The sequence below is a fragment of the Meleagris gallopavo genome, chromosome 3 (assembly GCF_905368555.1).
Source record: "Meleagris gallopavo chromosome 3, MGAL_WU_HG_1.1, whole genome shotgun sequence".
Taxonomy (NCBI): domain Eukaryota; kingdom Metazoa; phylum Chordata; class Aves; order Galliformes; family Phasianidae; genus Meleagris; species Meleagris gallopavo.
Window position 1 is genome coordinate 80,070,564 of NC_139406.1, and position 18,930 is coordinate 80,089,493.

An 18,930-nucleotide genomic window follows, 5' to 3' on the forward strand; every position below is an offset into this window, starting at 1 on the left:
GTAATTTACCATTTTGTAACAAAATAAATAGTGATTTAAATCACGGTACTGCTAGGAATTAAATAATATTCCTTTAGATCCAAAAATCATCTAATGTAAATACAAAATAGGACAGAACTTTGTGTCTTCTTCACAGTTTAGAACTACGTTTTCAGTATTATAGTTTGAGGCACTCGCTCTAGTTGTCAGACAGATTTAATTGCATTTACCTTCAGCTTTTTAACAGCGTTTCTTTTATATACGTATATGCAATATATAAACAGATGGATAAATAAGTATTATACATAATATACATGCAGAGCGTGTTATCTTAGCAGAGAAAGGTTGATTTTTTAACTTGTATTTTTTTAAACCCACAGCTGTAATGTTTTATTGTGTCCATGAACAAATTCTGTTTCTACCAAATGCTTCATTCAGACAGATTACCATGATGGAAGAGCAATGCTTAATGTTTAAGCAATGTTTAACATGCTCCGATCAAGCAGATCCACACACCTTATCGCTTATCAGACCTTCTAGACAGATACTGCCTGCTGACTGCATATGATGGGGCTGATTTCTGTGTGCCAGTGCTCACAGACAAACGATAGGCAATCAGATGCAACAGCACTGCACAATCCTTCAGTTTTATCTGCTGCTCCAAATTCACAAAAACAACTCCATCCTATGCATTTATTTCTGTGTTGTTTTTTTTTTTTTCCCATGGGCTCTCCTTGCACAGATGAAAATATGACATTCATTATAAAAGAAAGCCACATAAATTAATTAGAGAATAGAACGTGCTAAGTGTTCAGAACCCACTTTATATCATTTCCAGAATAAAAAACAATTACGTCCTTTTAAGATATGAGGAGACATTTCTCAAGAACGGACACATTTTCCAACTTATCACACACAAAGCACAAACTAAATTCTGCAGTCTGCTAACCCTTTTAAATTACAATGTCTTAAGCAATCTACATACGTTTGTATAAGCACTTGCAGACTTTTTCCATCAGCATACGTTGGTGCCTGCATTCTGGTTCGTGATGCCTTGATATAAATGACTTACAATTTGCGTTTCACCCAGGACACCAATGATAACCTAGCACCCCACAGCTAACACAGCAAAACCATCCAGGTTCAGTCTGAAATGCCACACGCGCCTATGCAGAAAGGCCCGCACCACGGGGCTGCCACTGCACCGCGACACATCTAAAGGTGTCACCGCTTCCCTGGACAGCCAGCTAACTGGAATTGATCTAACAGCTCCTTTACAGTCGCTACCAACACCTTTCCTCTCGCCAGACTGAAATAAAATAAACGTTAATCCCCTTTTCGTTGCATAACTTCCAGAAATACAGGACAGCTTCAGGAATCTTCCTTACTCAGCTTCCCCCGCTGTTCAGCAGGTAGCGTCTCAAGACATTTCCCACTTTTCTAACAAAAACAAAGTCAAGATCTAGCTTGTCAGAGAAGCACAGTCCTTACACTTAAAGGTTTGGTCGGCTTTTTTCCTTTTCTCCTACTTTTTATAATTAAAACATACAGAATACAATTCTTTCCCAAAATTGCAAGGCTGCTGCTAAGACCACTATTTTAAATAGGAAAAGCATACGATACATTCAATAAATGTGGAAAATGTAGCTAGAATGGGCTATTTTGGTTTAAAGAAAGTTTTTTTAAAAAACTTGCATAGAAAGCAAGTAAGACTTGCTTTTGACATGACTTGCAAAGACATGAAATTACGGTTAAATCCTCTCTAGCTAGATGAAGTCATGAAAAAGAAAAAACAGAAAGATTTTCAAAAGCAGTTGAAAGAGAGGAAATTTTTTTTAAATGAAAATAGAGGAGGATTTTTAGACTGTTGATCTACAGTGCTAATTGCAGTGCTGATTTTCTTAAAATTGAAGACGTAGTCAAAGTTGAAGCGGCCACGAAGCGATAGAAAAAAAGGATTTTCTACACAGATTCATCTGAAATCATATGGTAAAACCCATTCCAGTATTTTCTCCTTTAAGAGATTTTAAGGAGATGTTAAAGATAGGGAACACCCAAGGAAAACATCCAGATCTTTGTAAGTCTGAATAAAGGTATGTCATGCTCTTACAAGTGTAAGTGCAACCCAAGAATTATGTTCGAGGACTTCTTGTCTTAAACACAGCATCATGTAACTGAAGTGTGAGAGACATCACGTAGAAGAAAGGCCTCACTGAAAAGCATCCAGATTTCAAGTCAGCAGTTCCTCTCATGACTGTTAGCAGTTAGATGATAATGAAGGCAATAGCGGAAAAATCTCAAAGAACCAATAAAGCATCAATAGCTAACATCTCTGCCTTGGGAAAACAACTGCAGAAATTAAAACATGATGCAGTTCCCACCAGAGAGAAATGGAAACTCTTTTAACCAAACATATATATTTTATAACATGTATTAGCAGCTAGATAGCTCCAAGAGCTGCCAACTTGCACAAATGTGTAACAGTCCCTAAGTTGCTTTTGCTGATATCATTACTGCCATTTCTTCACATCTTTTGCCCACTCTACAAAGCATCATGTATTTAACTAGAAGTTAAGTACAAAGTAGGGAAGAGCTTTTTTCTATCCAGTCCTCACTCTGCTATGACTTGGGGAAGTCAAGCACTTTGACAAGGAGTTCACTGTTTCAAACCATAGCGTTTAGAAATGTGGGTGCCCTCCAAGTCTAAGAATGCCCGGAGCTTAAACGAGCAAGGAAAAGGGCCAAGCATTGGTCAAGTCAGACCAGAATGCAACGAAGTTTGCATTTTTAAGCAAATTATTTGCTCAGAAGCTTCCTTACGATGAGGTAAGCTATCAGACATGTCTGCACTTCGTGCTTTTTGCATTAAAAATGCACCCATTGCACCTCTACCTCCTAAACACTTGGCAGGAATGGATTTTTTGAACAGACGACCTTTTTCACTATCGTTGAAATACATATTTCCTCTAAAATTACAGTTAGCTTTTCACTTGCTTGTGAAGAAATTTAACGGGGAAGCAGGAAGGAAGAAAAAAAGAGAAGGCAGCTAGTAAGCATTATAATTAATTTAAAGCAAAAAAAAAAAAAAAAAAAGCAAAACTGTCCAGTATGGGTGCTTTGCTTGAATCTGAGTTATACTTGTCTGTACAAACAAAATCCTGAAAATTAAGAGAAAATAGAAACAGAAAAGAGTATTGCAGTTGTTCGGTGGATATTTCTTCCATGATTTAAACTAAATTTTAACAAAATTATCATAAAAGATTAAAGGAAATACTCAAATAACATCAACATTTGCTTCTTTTCCATAAAGCAACAACACTAGAAACTATCTAAAACTTTACACATATATCCTCTAGGTTAACAACAAGGAAATAACATACCCAAATTCATATAATAGATCAGACACAATACCAAGAACTGAACACTGACATGATGGGCCATTTAACATTAGGGACAACTCAGCCACATTCCTTTAATATCTTAAAGTAGTCTGGGTCAAAAATTTTACTATTCAAAAACCTGATTTAAGAATAGGCCAAATCAACTGAGACACTGAAAAAGAAAATAAATAGTCCATGAGATGATTTTAAAATGCAAACAAGCTTAAAACACCGGAGTTCACAAACAATTGGCAAATTCACATTCTGCTTGAAATAACAGCTTATTTCCCAAACTCTTCTGAAACAAGTGTTCCTGTAACAGCCTCATACATGATGCAAGTCTATTCAACAGTCCAAAATTATATTATTTTCTCTATAAACAATTCATTAAAATCCAGCCCTTATGAGGTCACGTACCAATGTACATGTTGCCAAAAGTCAGTTCTGAAATAGTTACTGTCAGATGAGATGTATGCCAAGGTGACCGCATTCACACTACTGGTAATTGTTATGTGAAATACTGATCAAAGATGACCCAGAACCAATACATTTGATGGTACCTTGGATGTGTAGGGCCTCAGTTTTCAAAGCACTCTTTAAAGTTTCTACATGAAGTTTCTTCAAGAAGTCCGCTTTGAAGAGTGGCAACAGACTTGTCTCTGAAGTGGAAGAACTTGGTACCAATGCTGTGGACTGGTCTGCCATCCTTGCTCATCCACTGCTCTTCATAGTGTGGCACTACCAAAGAAACCAACAACCACTAACATCTGCATAAGCCTGGATTTCACTATTAAGTGTCTGCCTTGCCTTGCATTCAGCAAATTGGTTCTTCAACTACAAACTTGAGAAGAAATTATCTGTGGCTCTTCATGAGAGCACATCAAGCCATTTCAAGAGCAAATTAGAGGCATCCTCACTCCAGGACTCCCCAGACCACCTGAGGATGAATATTATTTTCTTGCTGGACTCTGGGCAGTCAGAAGACAGAAACTAAAGCCTATCAAAAGCCACAGTAACCAGTTCCTGCTCTAACATATAACTGGATTTAACTGACAACACCGACATAGCCAATTTTAGTTATTCTGGTCAAATTATATTGAAAACCAGCCAAAACATCCTTTTTACAGCACCACTACTAACACGCAATATTTTTAGGGCAATTAATTGGTATCTTTTGAAGTGCTATCCTGTGGCAGCAAGCATACTAAACAAGAGCTATACACTACATGGTACTTTTTAGCAGCACAAAAAAATTCTGTTTTTCCTATACATATTAAACTTTGCCAAACCACATGTATGCATCACACAGTATCTTCAATGACTAAAACAAGCTAGCAGATGCTAGTTCAAGGAACTAGTATATGCATTTGAAAAGAAGGAAAATTGATTTATTTAATTTAATTAAGCTCAGAGAATTATGGAGACAACAGATTATTTTTTCCCTCCACACATACAAACCCAATTAATTGCCTAAAAAACTATGAATCAAAAAGACTGCATCTATTGATAACTCAAATGTTGAAAATACAAGTATAATTACCACCACAACCCATTTATTCTTGTTAAAAACACAAAGGATGGGCAAGAACAACCAAGAAAATAGTTAATTCTAGTGATAGCAGTATATTACTACAGCCTTTAGATACCACTGAAACATATTTTAAGCTTAAGACTGCAACACATGTGCATGTATTTGCAGATTTTTATCTACATCTAACTTCCAACTTCTCCCAAGACAAACGCACAAGTGAAGTAACTCAACAATTCACCTATTCAGGGAGAAAAAAATTAAAAGTAAATATTGCCTTCCTCAATAATATTCATTTCCTCCTCTGAAATATCAAATCGGTTGCAAAACAGTACTCCATTTTATGAATTTTTGCTACAGTGGGCTGAAAGCACCTGATCTCCTCTAAATTTGGAAGCTAAGCAGACCAGGACCTGTGAATATCTGGTTGGGAGAAAATCACCTGAAAACAGGCAAAAGTCCAGAAGTCATAGTCAATCAAAAGACCACAAAAACAAAAATGAATCAAAAGGCTGAATTCAACTTCATTTTATTTGCCATAATCCGGGATGAAAAAAAGTAGGGGCAGAAAACGCATGTCCAAAGTAGATTAAGTTTTTCTAAAGGAATTGCTACCTTTTAATAAGTCAGCAACCCAGGTGGAAAAATTGCATGCTATTATAACACATGCTTTCCCAAGGCTGCTTTTTTTTTTCTTAGTACTTTTTTTTTTTTTTCTTAGTAGAGATCTTGGGACAAATTGAAATTAAAATCTGTAGCAATCATCTCCATTTGTGTTACTGATGCTCTGCGAATCGTCTTCTGAAAAGGTGATTATTACAGAAATGGAGAATTTGATAGTGTCTTAACACTTTCTAAAGCCAAAAGGCCGTCAACTTTATAAATAAGAAGAGATGAAATAAAAGAGGGAAAACTTTTTAATACTGCTACTGCTAATTGTGTAAGCTCAGCAAGCAGCTTTATCTTTAATGCCAGTTACAATCAGAATCATTAAGCTTGGAAAAGACCACTAAGATGACGTAGTCCAACCACCATGCCCACTAAACCATGTCCCCTCAGTACCACGTCTACCCCACGAACGGCAGTGTGCGTGACAGGGCAATGGGAAAGCAGCGAATGGAAGCACACCACTTCCTGCACATGTGCTGGCACGCACCCAGCGCTCGCTGTCAGGAAACATGGAACTCCAGCCTCAGCATATAACCACTGAATAAGGAGGCAATCAAACTCATCAAGCTATCGAATCGTTTCACTAGAACATAAGTGAATATTCAAGCCTTTGAAAAGCCAAGTAAATCTTCCTTACTTAACTACAATTCAAGATAATTTAAATTCACGTTATTTTTGAACAAATACATTGGAACCTCATGAAGAACCTAGAAGAAATGGACTGTCAAGGTGAGTTCCAAAATTGTCTCTTGAAGCGCGCAACAGTATCCCAAAGAATAAAAGCAACACCGTACTTCCCAAAATATTACAACAACTGTCTTAAAACAATTTAGAAGACGAGTCTTTTAAAATCATTTTTAATGCTGAATGTCACTCACAATTAATATTTTGAAGTTAAAGATGAAATTAAGCAATGCAAATTCCACTGTTTTGTTGACAATGATCGCTAAGAAGGAAATGTCAAACAACAAATGCAACACATTTTGAAGGTTTTCTGCCATATATCTGGAGTAGTTTTCTGGGCACATATGTATGTAACAAACTACATCTTCACAATACTGTACAAACACTCGTCTCTTAATCTTCAATCTCTTTCTTCAAGGCTGATAAACATTCTCAGTATTTTAAATATTAATAGTTTAGTACTATTATTTTTTGTACACTGGTAGAAGATGCATTTTAAACAAAATTAAAATCTCCAACAAGAAAAAAGTTTCAATCAGCAACTACATTGTCATGAAGGCAGTAAATTATGATAAGAACTGCCATCCGGACAGCCTGATTCTTGCTTTCCTTGTAAAAGGAAAATAAGATGCTATCTCATTTCCTAATAAAAATCAAACTCTTAAGGAAAGCATCAAATGTTTTCTATCAGAAATGCATTCCCCATCAGCTTCAGCACCTTGAAGCCTTTAGATATACAATTTTAGTGCAATGAATATGATTCTAGGTGCTAAAATGCAAAATATGATTGAAAAGTATAAAAATATCTATGTTAGGTATTAGGTGGAAGTTTTTCACACAGAGGATGGTGACACACTGGAACAAGTTGCCCAAGAGGTTGTGGATACCCCATCCCTGAAGGCATTCAAGGCCAGGCTGGATGTGGCTCTAGGCAGCCTGGTCTAGTGGTTGGCAATCCTGCCTATGACAGGGTAGTTGAAATTAGATGATATTTGAAGTCCTTTTCAACCCAGGCCATTCTATGATTCTATGAAAAGAAGCCAGCATGGTCAAAAACAAGTCTCATTGTTGGGTACAGTAATCTGCTATTCAACTGATCACCTCCTTTAAAAAAATCATATTTTTTAAGAGACCAAATTCCCAAAATATTCTCTACCAGTCACTGATTTTTTCTTGTTTACTAAATATTTTCTTGTTTACAAAATATTAGCAATGTACCTATCTTAGTGCTTATGAGTTACAAAGAAAGTAAGAACACAGTAAGACAAGAATGTATGGTGAGAATCTAATTCCTTTCCTGCATAACCAAACCGATTTAATGGATATGATCCAATACATATTTATGAAATTCTCTTCTACAAAAATGCTCTGAGTTCTTACTAATTTATTAGTAAAAATACTGGAGATGTTTGAAGATTAATGAATTACATAGCCATTTCCTTTAAAACAACAACAAATTTTCACATCCAACAATTTCAGAGGAGAATCAGAACAATGTAGTAGAAACAACTTAGCAATTTGCTGCATTTTGAAAATCCATAGTGTTATACAATATACATCACAAGGAAGTCTCATTTTGTTAGGAACTTTTCAGTAAGAAAATTGATAGTGACTTCACCTAAGAGATTTGGAGGCTTTCAAATCCCTCCACTTTTCTTTGTAAAGAAAAAGATTTTGTGTTTTTGTAGAATTTGGTAGTTTGCTTAACTTGTACCATTTTGTACCATTTTTTCATTGCAAAAGCATGGCAAGGGAGAAGGAGCATCTCCAACAGCTTGCTTACAGCCAGAACACCCTTCTCGTTTTACCAGATACAATGAAGCAAGTGGTTTTCTGATGGCTTGGTATTAAATATCCACACATCTTGTTTTGAAGAATCCCTCACACTGTTTTCACGTTTCAAGCTCGCAAAATGTGGTCCAAACACTGAAGCAGACACCCCACTCACAAAATAATTTTCATGGGTTGTCCTTACAGTAAATCACAACTTACTAAAAGAAAATTCTTTGCTACAGACTATTTCTTCAGTTGGAAATTACACAAGCTATTTGTTTTCCACGACCGCCATCAGCCCATAATGCAGGGATAACACTGTTAAAACATTTGGCAGGGAGGATAAGTCAAGAAAAGTTCTAATTTCTGGCAAAGCATAGGAAGAATGTGGTTGCTACCCCCCTAAGCACATGTCTTTTGAATCAAAATTACACAAGTATCTAGCTTTCAAATGTGTTAAGCACACTTGGAAGAAAAGACAAGCTGCCTCAGGCTTACAACGTCTTCCACCGGGAGCCCATTGGCACAGCACAGGAACCTACCAGGTGCCAGGCCAGAAACAGTTAACAGGTATGGGAAGAAAGAAGGGACCCCACACAACCCCAAATTTCACATTCATTTTACAAAGCCTACTGGTTTTATACAGCCCAGGTGCTGTTAGTTACCAATTAAACAGTAGTAAAATGCTGCATTCATTTCTTTCTTTACAGTCAGCACTTAACTCTCACCCCTCATTTAAAGCACTAACAGGGAACTCTGTGTAATACCTCAATAAACAGCATCACAAGGATGTTTCGGTAGGTCTCTTACAACACTGACACCTTTGTAACACATCCCATACAGCATATGGCCGTTCAGTTGTCCATGATGCAGAGGACTAAGATATCCCACTCAGCTGTGAAAGCACTAGTTAAGGATACTAGCTTGGATCCCAGCTGTCCTACTGCATACGGCGCTCATCTCTAATTGTCAAGTCCTGAAGCCATGACCAGCATACCGTCATCCACACACCATGAGCTGAACCCAAACAAGATATAAAAACACCTCTCCACTACGAGACGTGGGGCCATGCACTATGAGATAAAATGAATGAATCCCTCTCACTTGCCATCCCTGCCACAATACTCTTCTTCAGCTTGTATACAGGAAGCTCTGAGACGGACTGTTTCCCTGCTCGTTCACTGCTTCAGCTTCAGACCCAGTGACTACGCAGAAGATAATGGGTAATTACCCATTGATAGTGGGTGATGTAGTTGATGTAGTTGAATGAATCTTAATTTTAAAGAGTTCTTTAAAACTGGGGGAAAAAAAAATGCCAAGCTTTACCATGCACAAGAACTCTTAACATGCATGTTTCTGAAAGGCTAATGGAACAACTCCTCCAGCTAAATATTTCTATAAATGAAATGAAATTCTTGTGTTGCATATGTGGAGGCTGTGGATCCAGACTTAGCTGATGCCTAATGAGAGCCAGAACTGAGAGTATGAAATAACTGCCTTTTTTTTTTTTTAATATAGTAAAATATTCATAAGGGATACACATTACATTGGAATTTTATTGTAGCATAATGGTTATCAAGAGTTGCTCTCAATTCTCTCTTAAGATAGGTTTTAGGAGCAACACGAAGGGAATTGATTGTAGGTGGGCTGAGAAATGAAAGACTCTGATTAACATCTAGGGGGATTTGAAAAAATGAACATTTTGGAGTATTGGAGAGTGTTCTAAAAATTGTGAAGGAATTTGCCTGGAAGTCTTCTAAGTAGCTCTGGATAGACAATAAGACATTTTCACATCTCATGAAATCTTCTACCTTTTTTAGTAACCCTTGCCTGGCATGAGGCACGGCACAATGATTTTGGAAGTTGTTGGCTGTACCAAAAAACAGCAGGTGAAATCAAGTTCTGACAGAGGCAATCCCTCTTGCCTGTAGAAATCAGCCTCCACAGATTGCCAAAGTCAAACAACATTATGTAAATATCATCACAACAGGCAAAAGCATCAGTGGCAAAGTGGAGATAAAAAACACCACTTAATGACCATGGCTGCAGCAGAGCCTAAGTGGTGAGTAATAGGACATTCCAACCAGAAAAATGTCATCCAGAACAGACAGCATCCAAATTTTTTAACACGTATCAGCTAACCACTAAAAAACCAACATGCTAAAGAATTTTGAAGTTAACCAATTGAAGAAGCCTATTTTGCTTCTTCAGGTGAAACCATGTCCTTATGTCAACTCCAACCCAGATGTTTGAGGAACATATCACTGCCACCCTAATAGCTATTCATTAAGCAGCATGTGCAACATTTAGCTAGTGAAATAGTCTTATTGCACTCAACATTTAAGAAGCTTATGTTATCAGGCAAAACAGTGAAGATTTCTAAACAACTGCAATGGCAACACAGGATCAGCAAACCTATGGGTGCCCAGGAAAGCCAGCAGGCAGAGTTTTGAAAGGAACACTGACACCTGAGAATGACCCCGTTTTGATGCAAGAACAAGACAGCCAGATTTTTCCAGCTCCCCGGTGCCTTTTTACAAGAACACACTTGATTTAACACATGAAAACCACTGAAGTACTTAGGTAAGATTCTGTGATTCTATAGCAAGCATTGTTTAGTCTTCAGAGGCTTTCCACACAGATTTGGAGAAAGTAAAACCTGGTATGACTAACTGACATTTCAACTGACCACAGCAGATCCAGCTCAACCATGCCGCTGCATTACCATTCCCCAAAACCACTAAGTTACCTCATATTTTTCTATCAGACTTCTAATTTTGTCTTGGGCACTGAATAGTAAACTGTCACAGGTCCCATTTTCTTCCCAAGGAAATTGGATTCCTCATCACCACTTGCTGCTTCAGTGTTATCACTTGTGTGTATACGCATGTGTACACACAAAGAAGAAGGAGAGAATATACAAAAAATTGTACTTCAACATGCATTACTTATGCTATTCATCTTGGTTTAATGTCACCATGGTCATATTTTATATATGTGGAAAAAGGGTGTTGTAAAGCAAGTAATTTACTAAATACCTTATGCCTTGACATGAATTAAAAACATAATAGAAAATAAAGACATAAAAATGTATCTATTACAACTACACCTAAGTTCAACAGTAAGTAATTAAAACACCATTGCCCAGTAATAAACAAGACAGAAACCTCACTGCATGTGTTCATTTGCAGCATTACAAAGCTCACAGTTTCATAGCATGCTCAGATAATAAACCGACAGTTAGAACACTTAGATCAAGGTAACTCAGTACTACAAGAAAACTCCATTTCCCAGCACGGTATTGCAATATTTAGAAGGCTTAACACTGCAAGGTATGTGCTGAATGTCACTAACAGTGACATTACTCAGTGGAAGTTCCAACATCCAGGCTAACACCAGTAATAGCCTATTGCCAGTGTGAAGCCTTCGATGCTCCCTCAAACAAACAATGAGTTCAGAATGTTTCAGACCATGCAGAAAAGCTTCAAAAGGTCTTTTCCATAGGGAAGTGAGTGGAACAATAAAAACAGGAGTGGATATTTGAGGTAAAAGGCAGTCATGCCTCTTCACAAGCAGCCTTGGGCATCTGACAACTTGAGACCATAGACTATAATCAGAAGCAATAATTTCTTAATAATTAAAAAAAAAAAAGATCATCAACAGTTTAAGAATATTTAATGTATTTTATGTAGCAAGTAAAACTCCTGGTTTTTAGACTGAACTATAAGACAGAGAGTTAGGATGAATTTCTCTCCTTTCTAGGGTCTGTAACATCGTATGGCAGAATTCAGCAAGCCAAAGCTAATATTTCAGCAACGTAACACTTGCAACTTTTATATCTAATGTGCCTTGTTCTTTTAAAGTAGCCAAAAACTAGACTCACACCCTGTTTAAACAGGCAGAAAAAGTACTCTGTGCCAAGGAGGAAGTTATAAACTTAAAGTAGGTTTTGTGCACGGGAAACTCAAGTTGGGAAGTATTAGGGCAGATCCACAACAACCAGTACTTCAACCAGACAAAAAGCACAGGGTAATTTCAGAGCTAGGGGCAGAAGGCTGCAGTTCTACTACTGATCAGCTGATGGGCTCATCAATTGGCACAGAATAAATCAATTCTTTCAAATCCTGCCTCTCTTCTGAAGACGTTAAACCTCTTGGGACAGCATTCACCAATTATTCTGAATGCAGCCAAAGGGCAAAACAGCCCAGTTTGAGGAAAAGAGAAATCACTGCATCACCTAATGGTATCTGTACTTTCCAGACTGCCAAAGTGTCTTCATAACTGCCGTATATTTACAAACCTAAATTATATTTGGATTTTTAAAAAGTATATCAAGATTAGTATTGAGGGGAAGGTCATGCCTGACCAATCTAGTGGTCTTCTATGATGGAGTGATGCATTGGTAGACAAAGGGAAGGCATCTCATATCATCGACCCGTACTTCTGCAAGGCCTTTGACACTGTCCGCACCACATCCTTATCTCTACATTGGAGAGAGATGGATTTGAAGGGTAGACTGTTTGGTGGATAAGGAATTGGTTGAAAGGTCACAGCCAAAGGGTTGTGGTCAATGGCTCTATGTTCAGGTGGAGATTGGTGACGTGCAATGTCTCCCAGGATCTGTCTTGGGACTGGTACTCTTTAATATAGAATCATATAATAGCTTGAGTTGAAAGGGACCTCAAAAATCATCTAGTGCCAAAGGTCCTGCCACGTTCAGGTTTGCCAACCTCAAGACCAGACTGCCCAGGAACCCACCAAGCCCAGCCTTGAATGCCTTCAGGGATGGGGCAACATCTTCACCAATGACATAAACGATAGGTCAAGCGGCCCATCAGCAAGTTTGCTGATGACACCAAGCTGAGTAGTACAGTTGATAAAGCAGAAGGAAGGGATACCATCCAAGGGGACCTTGCTAAACGCAAAAGGTGGGCCTATGCAAAATTCAACAAAGCAAAGTGCAAAGTTTCGCACTAGGATCAGGGTAATCCCAGATATGTATACTGACTAGGAGAAAAACTCCTTGAGAGTAGCCCTGCAGAGAAGGACTTACGGGTCCTGGCAGATGAAAAACTTAACATGAGCCAGCAATGTGCGCTTGCAGCCCAGAAGACCAAAAGTATCCTGGGTTGCATCAGAAGAGGGATGGCCAGCAGGGCAAAGGAGATGATTGTCCTTCTCTACTCCATCTTCTTGAGGCACCATCTGGAGTACTGCATCCAAGTCTGGGGCTCCCAACATAGGAAATACGTGCGGCTTTTGGAGAGGTCCAGAGGAGAGCCATGAAGATGATCTGGAGTACCTTTCCTGCGAAGACAGGCTGAAAGAGCAGGGCTTATTCAGTCTGGTGGAGAGAAGGCTGCATGGAGACTTCATTACAACCTTCCAACATTTAAAGGGAGTTTATAAGCAAGAGGGAAATCAACTTTTTACATGGGTAGATAGTGGTAGGAAAAGGGGAAATGATTTTAAAGTAAAAGAGGTAAGATTTAGATTAGACGCCAGGTGGAAATTATTCACTGAGAGTGCTGAGGTGCTGGTACAGATTGCCTAGAGAGGTTGTGAACAGCACATTCATGGAGGTGTTCAAGGCCAGGTTGGATGGGGCTCTGAGCAACCTGATCTGTTACTTGATCTAGCCACTGGCAACCCTGTCTACGACAGGGGGGTTGGAACCTGACGATCTTTGAGGTCCCTCTTCCAATCCAAGCCATTTTATGATTCTGTGAATACAGATCAAACAATCTAAATAAAAGATACCGTGATAATGAGGCCTGCAGGGCTGCTCAAAAAGAATCTGTGGAGTCTTCATTTTCGGAGATCATCAAGTGGACAAAGCCCTGAGTAGCCCACCCTACAGTTGACTGTGCTTAGAGCATGGAACCTGAAAGAAAGACTGCTGGACATCCCTTTCAATCTCAGCTATTCAATGAATCTGTGATTGGACCTTAGTAAGTTTGAACCCTTTTAAGAGACAGAAAGGAAAAAATTAAATAAACAGAACACAAAATGCTAATCCAAGTCAAAAAAAGGGGCCAAGATCACAAAAGCTCAGTTACACACTACAGAAAAAAAAAGGCAATCCAAGTTTGGTTTGAGTAAAAGACATGTTTTTAAAAACAACCAACCATATTGTGAAAGTTCAAAGAGGATATTTTTTGTTTCAAAAGCAGTTATTTTCCTTATGCATTCAGCTTTTTGTTAGTTACTGAAAATGTTAAAAGCAATTATGCAGAGCCCTATATAATTCTCAAAGGATTCAGCCTAAATGCTTTCTCAAATGCAAGCAAGACACTATTCACAATAGGTACAAAATCTCTCGTTAACAGCCACATACTATATTTATTTTATTCACCGTCAGTGATGTCAAAAATGTTAACAGAAACTGTTTCAAGAAAATTAACACGGGTGAACCAGCCTGAAAATATTTTGTTTCGCAAACTGCGTTTAGATTTGGGACTGCACTTCAGTGTGCTAGGCAAACATGAAAATACAGAACTGTCAGAGGACAGAAAGGAAACAAAGCCAAAGACTGACTAACGCTGAACTGCAGCGTCAAGAGAACTTGAAAGGAGAGGCCTAGAGAATTAGTTTTGTTCAACAGATAAGGGAAAAAGGCAGAAAGAAATATACTATAAAAAATTTTAAAGCATCTCAATACACTGACCATGAGCTCCTCTGTTTAAAATTGCATTTAAATCAAGAAAATGGAGGGATATTGTTACAGCTATCAATGGTAATGGCAGTAAATTGCCTTGAAAAATAATATTACAGCCAGAATAAAATCTAGATAAACTGCTGCATATCTTTTCTCTGCAAAATATTACAAAGAAAGCTATTTTCTGAAGTAATTCACTGAAAAATGAACATTTACACATGTCACAGATATATACACATATCAGAAAGCAGCTTAGAATAAGGAAGTTTTATGAGGCGAACTGCGGGAACTGAAGGATCTGGAAAGGTGATAATTCAGTAAAAATAAGCTGAACTTCTGTTTAATTGAAATAATTACTTTAAAATTCCCCGTTTCGTTTATTTTTGTGCAACACAATCATAATACCCAGAGCTAGCAGGAAATATGCAATCCTCATCAAACACTTTCTCTGTCTCAGAAGAAAATGATGTTTATACCGTTCTCAAACTCTCCAAACACCTACTCAAAAACTGCAATTTGTGTTTCTAACACCTCCTCCATATTTTATCATAAGAATATACTCAAGTGGACTGCCAAAAAAAAAAAAAAAAAAAAAAAGGCCTTTCTGTAGGAAGACAGAGTAACAGCTTTGCTTGTTGGAGAGCACTGTCAGAAGAAAGCTTGTGCTATGTGGGCAGAGCCCTTTGCCATACAACACTGACTGGTCGACAACATAACAAAGAGATCTTTTCTGCATAGTAAATTAATTCAGTTTCTTTTCAAGTTTAACAGTCACAATTCTGCAACTAACTTTTCTTGATTATCAGTAGCAGGGAAACCACAGCCCACCCCTCCGGAAGGGAGGACTGCCTGTGAAGAATGGCCCCGACACAGTCCTGCAAGTCAGGAGCACACAGCAAACACGTCGGTGTAGAAACATATCACAAACTCACCATGAGAGAGCTGAGTCCATGAGATTTTTAGGCAGCTGGGTAAGTTTGCAATATTGGTTCAGTGTTCAAACTGAACATTTGACTGTTCCACCACCATCTTTTAAAGCAGAAATGAAACTTGGTCTCTCTTCTTTCCAACACTTTAATCTTACAACTCATGTGTCAGTGAGAGTCTGTTCTCAAGGCTCGTCTCCCTGGAGGTTACATTGGATGCACCAGGAGGAACAGGAGCACTACCCTAGGTGTAAAGATACACCAATCAGCTTTTAAATCAGACTTCCAAATTCTGTTTTGGGGAGTGATTGCTGATCCCATCACACTAGCTCTGGCTACCAGCTGTTGTTTTAAAAGACAGCTATAAGTACATAAATTACTCTCCCAGTATTAATTTTTCAGGGAAGTCATTGTAGCTGTTAAAGAAAGGTTTTACAACTAAATTTAAAGGAAAAAGACACACAGTCACAAATGAGGGATCCACAAACAAGAGATTACATCCAGAGAACGGTCTATTGTTAGGATCTGCTCCATGTTACACAAGAGCTCACAAACTCTCAATCTGAAGTGTTACAGAAATGACTCTTGTGTTTCTCATTTCAAGGACAAGAGCAGTTAAGAGCTGTTGTTTTCCAAAGCTGCATTTCAAGACATGAAATACACTTTATCTTTTTTGATATTGCTAAGTCGGACAACACTTTATGACTATTTTTAATCCATAGGAGCTCATATTCACATCTACAGAAGAGAATCAGATTTGACTACGTGCCTTGTTCCAACTTTCTAGCTGAAGCTGACTAACAATGCAGTCTGCTATTTCATTAAATTTGCAAACGGGATATCTACTTTACAGGGATCTAACACAGCGATGGAAGTAAAGACAGTAGGCAGAGAAAGAGCAAATCTCCTGTGATGAGCAAAGCTCACAAGTGTGCTTGGTTAACAAAATTGCTACATGAACTTTATAGGCTTGCTATCCCTACAATTTTCACTGGTAAAGCCTTCCAAAATTTGGGTTTGCTATACTCTTGAAAAACAAGGCAGGAGTTCCAAGTATTTCATTAACAGACACTGAACAGACAGCAGCTTTAGGACCACCTCATAACTCACACATGGTGAGGAAGGCACATGGCCTAAGTATGTGAGCAGGTGCAAGAACACACAAGCTGAATTTCTGCCCTCCAGTTCACTGCTGAGGCAGTGACCATTGTGCAGTGAGCCACAGAAACATCCCAAAGATGAGTTTCCTTCCACAACAAACAACTGAAAGTGTCTCTACTTGAAATTCTAAGTTATTACTATAAATGCTGAGGTTTCCCCAGCTAGAAGATTATAAACTCTAAACAAATTTTAACAAATATGTAAGATATTAGACTGAATTAACTATTTATACAAAAATATGGAAGTAGACTGAGTTTTCACAAACAAAACCTGCTCTGTTTTCTGTTATATTATATTTACAAGTAAACTTAGTGTAAAAAAGATTGGGTCAATACAAGAAATAAGGCATCTTGACAAAATAAGGTTTAAAAGAAATATATATTTAATATAATGATACGTTATAATGCTTCTTTAGGTTATAAAAGGGTTCCTTTATCTCCAAATGCTCATAACATGTTTAAAATACATTCTGAATTTTGATTTCTCACAGTGTTTGATATAAAAAAAACAAACCAGAAGGTTGCCCTAAAGATAAATGAAACATCTGGTGAAACATGTAATAAGCTTCAGGCTCACATCTGCTACTGAAGTTAGTATTCCCGCACCATAGCTACAAGCTCTATGCAAAGCTCTACAAGAATAACTGAGAACAGAGAGGATTATAAGGAACACATTCCTCAATCTAAATTGATATTTCCTCTTCCATCTGAATCAACATTGTGCTTCCATATGTACGCATTAACGTCCAGCGCTAAACCTCAGTGGAAAATTATTGCTAAAAGTAAAGTTCACGTTTAAAATTATATATTCTAGAGTGTCTCAGGCAGTTTTTACACATCTGCAACAACCTAGCCATATATATGACTGCCGATACAAATGCATGTAGTTTTATCTTGTCACATACATAATTTTATCTCATTTTCTCTAGCCCTAGGCCACAAGTACATTTCAACAATTAGCTCTTCCACACACCTCTGTGTAACCAAACTTATTTTAAAAAGCCAAGAGTAGACAGTAAGAAGCACTGTAAGTGTAATCGTATAAAAAAGAAGCCTCAAGGATTTTCAAACAGTAACTGATAAAACTGAATGTAAGATATTTCCTAAGAAATAAACTATGTGTAACTCACATTCTTGTTTCTATAAGAAGGTTGCTCAATATTTATCTTTTTTTACCCATTCACTCCTAAACTTTCAATTTCTTCCATAAACAATCATTGCAAAGTGTTTACATTTAATGCCAACATAAAATGCTTTGTATTTGTGACATTTCTAAAAGACCCTTTTGTGCCACGGAGAGTTTAGAAAAAGACAGATATCTGCACAGCAGGGAAAAAAACCACTCACATTTTGCAACAGCTGTGAAAGATCAGTCCTCTGGAGTAACTGAAATCAACGGCAAACTGAGAAGTGTTTAGGAAATAAAATGTTTCCATCACCTCATACTATCATTCACTTCCATTAGTACTGATGAAAGAGAGACTGCATTTTACACAGTGTTATAGATGGTAGGAACATTACTGGCAGTGGAAACACAGCTTGGTCACTAAACAATTTAAACATCAAACTTGGGAGAATAATCTGAAGAATAAATACTCTAGTGGGCATTTTATTAGTTCAACTTAGACAATGAAGAAATAACATCCAGACCCAAACTCATTTTTTCTGGATAAAAATTTTGTACTAGCATTGAAAGTGATTAAAGAGTAGAAAGCCAACACAAGTACACCAACACTTTTCCATTGATCAGACCACATGATAACACAAGTCAATGCAGAAAGCTCTCTTTGTACAGTGCCCTCCTCTCCTACTTACCTTTGTGTAACAGCCTGCCTTATAATAATCGAGAAATTTTACACATACTTAATGCAAGGCAGAAGACAAAAACAAGGAACAGATGAATGTAACGTGATCAACAAGGGAAAACGGAGATTAAAAATTGGCCATGGAAGATAGGAGGATAAGCCAGTAGTCTCATGACATAAATCATGCACTATACCAAGAATCTATCATGCAGAATAGAGCTGTGATACCAAGCATACCAAATTACTAGGTGTTGATAATAGCTCATGTCCTGCTTGTTGACACCCTGCAGAAATGCGCTGAAAGGATCCAGGGGAAGAGTAGATAAAAGAAGTGACCACTTTTGATAAAGAAAACCAGGAGCCAGGAG

The 18,930-nt window shown here is 37.8% G+C and overlaps 1 protein-coding gene across 1 annotated transcript in view; it reads right to left on the reverse strand.

Annotated features, from left to right (window-relative positions):
- Positions 1-18,930, reverse strand: part of EIF3H (eukaryotic translation initiation factor 3 subunit H) — an 80,542-nt gene that overhangs the window by 17,047 nt on the left and 44,565 nt on the right. The gene's annotated exons all lie outside the window — the stretch shown is intronic.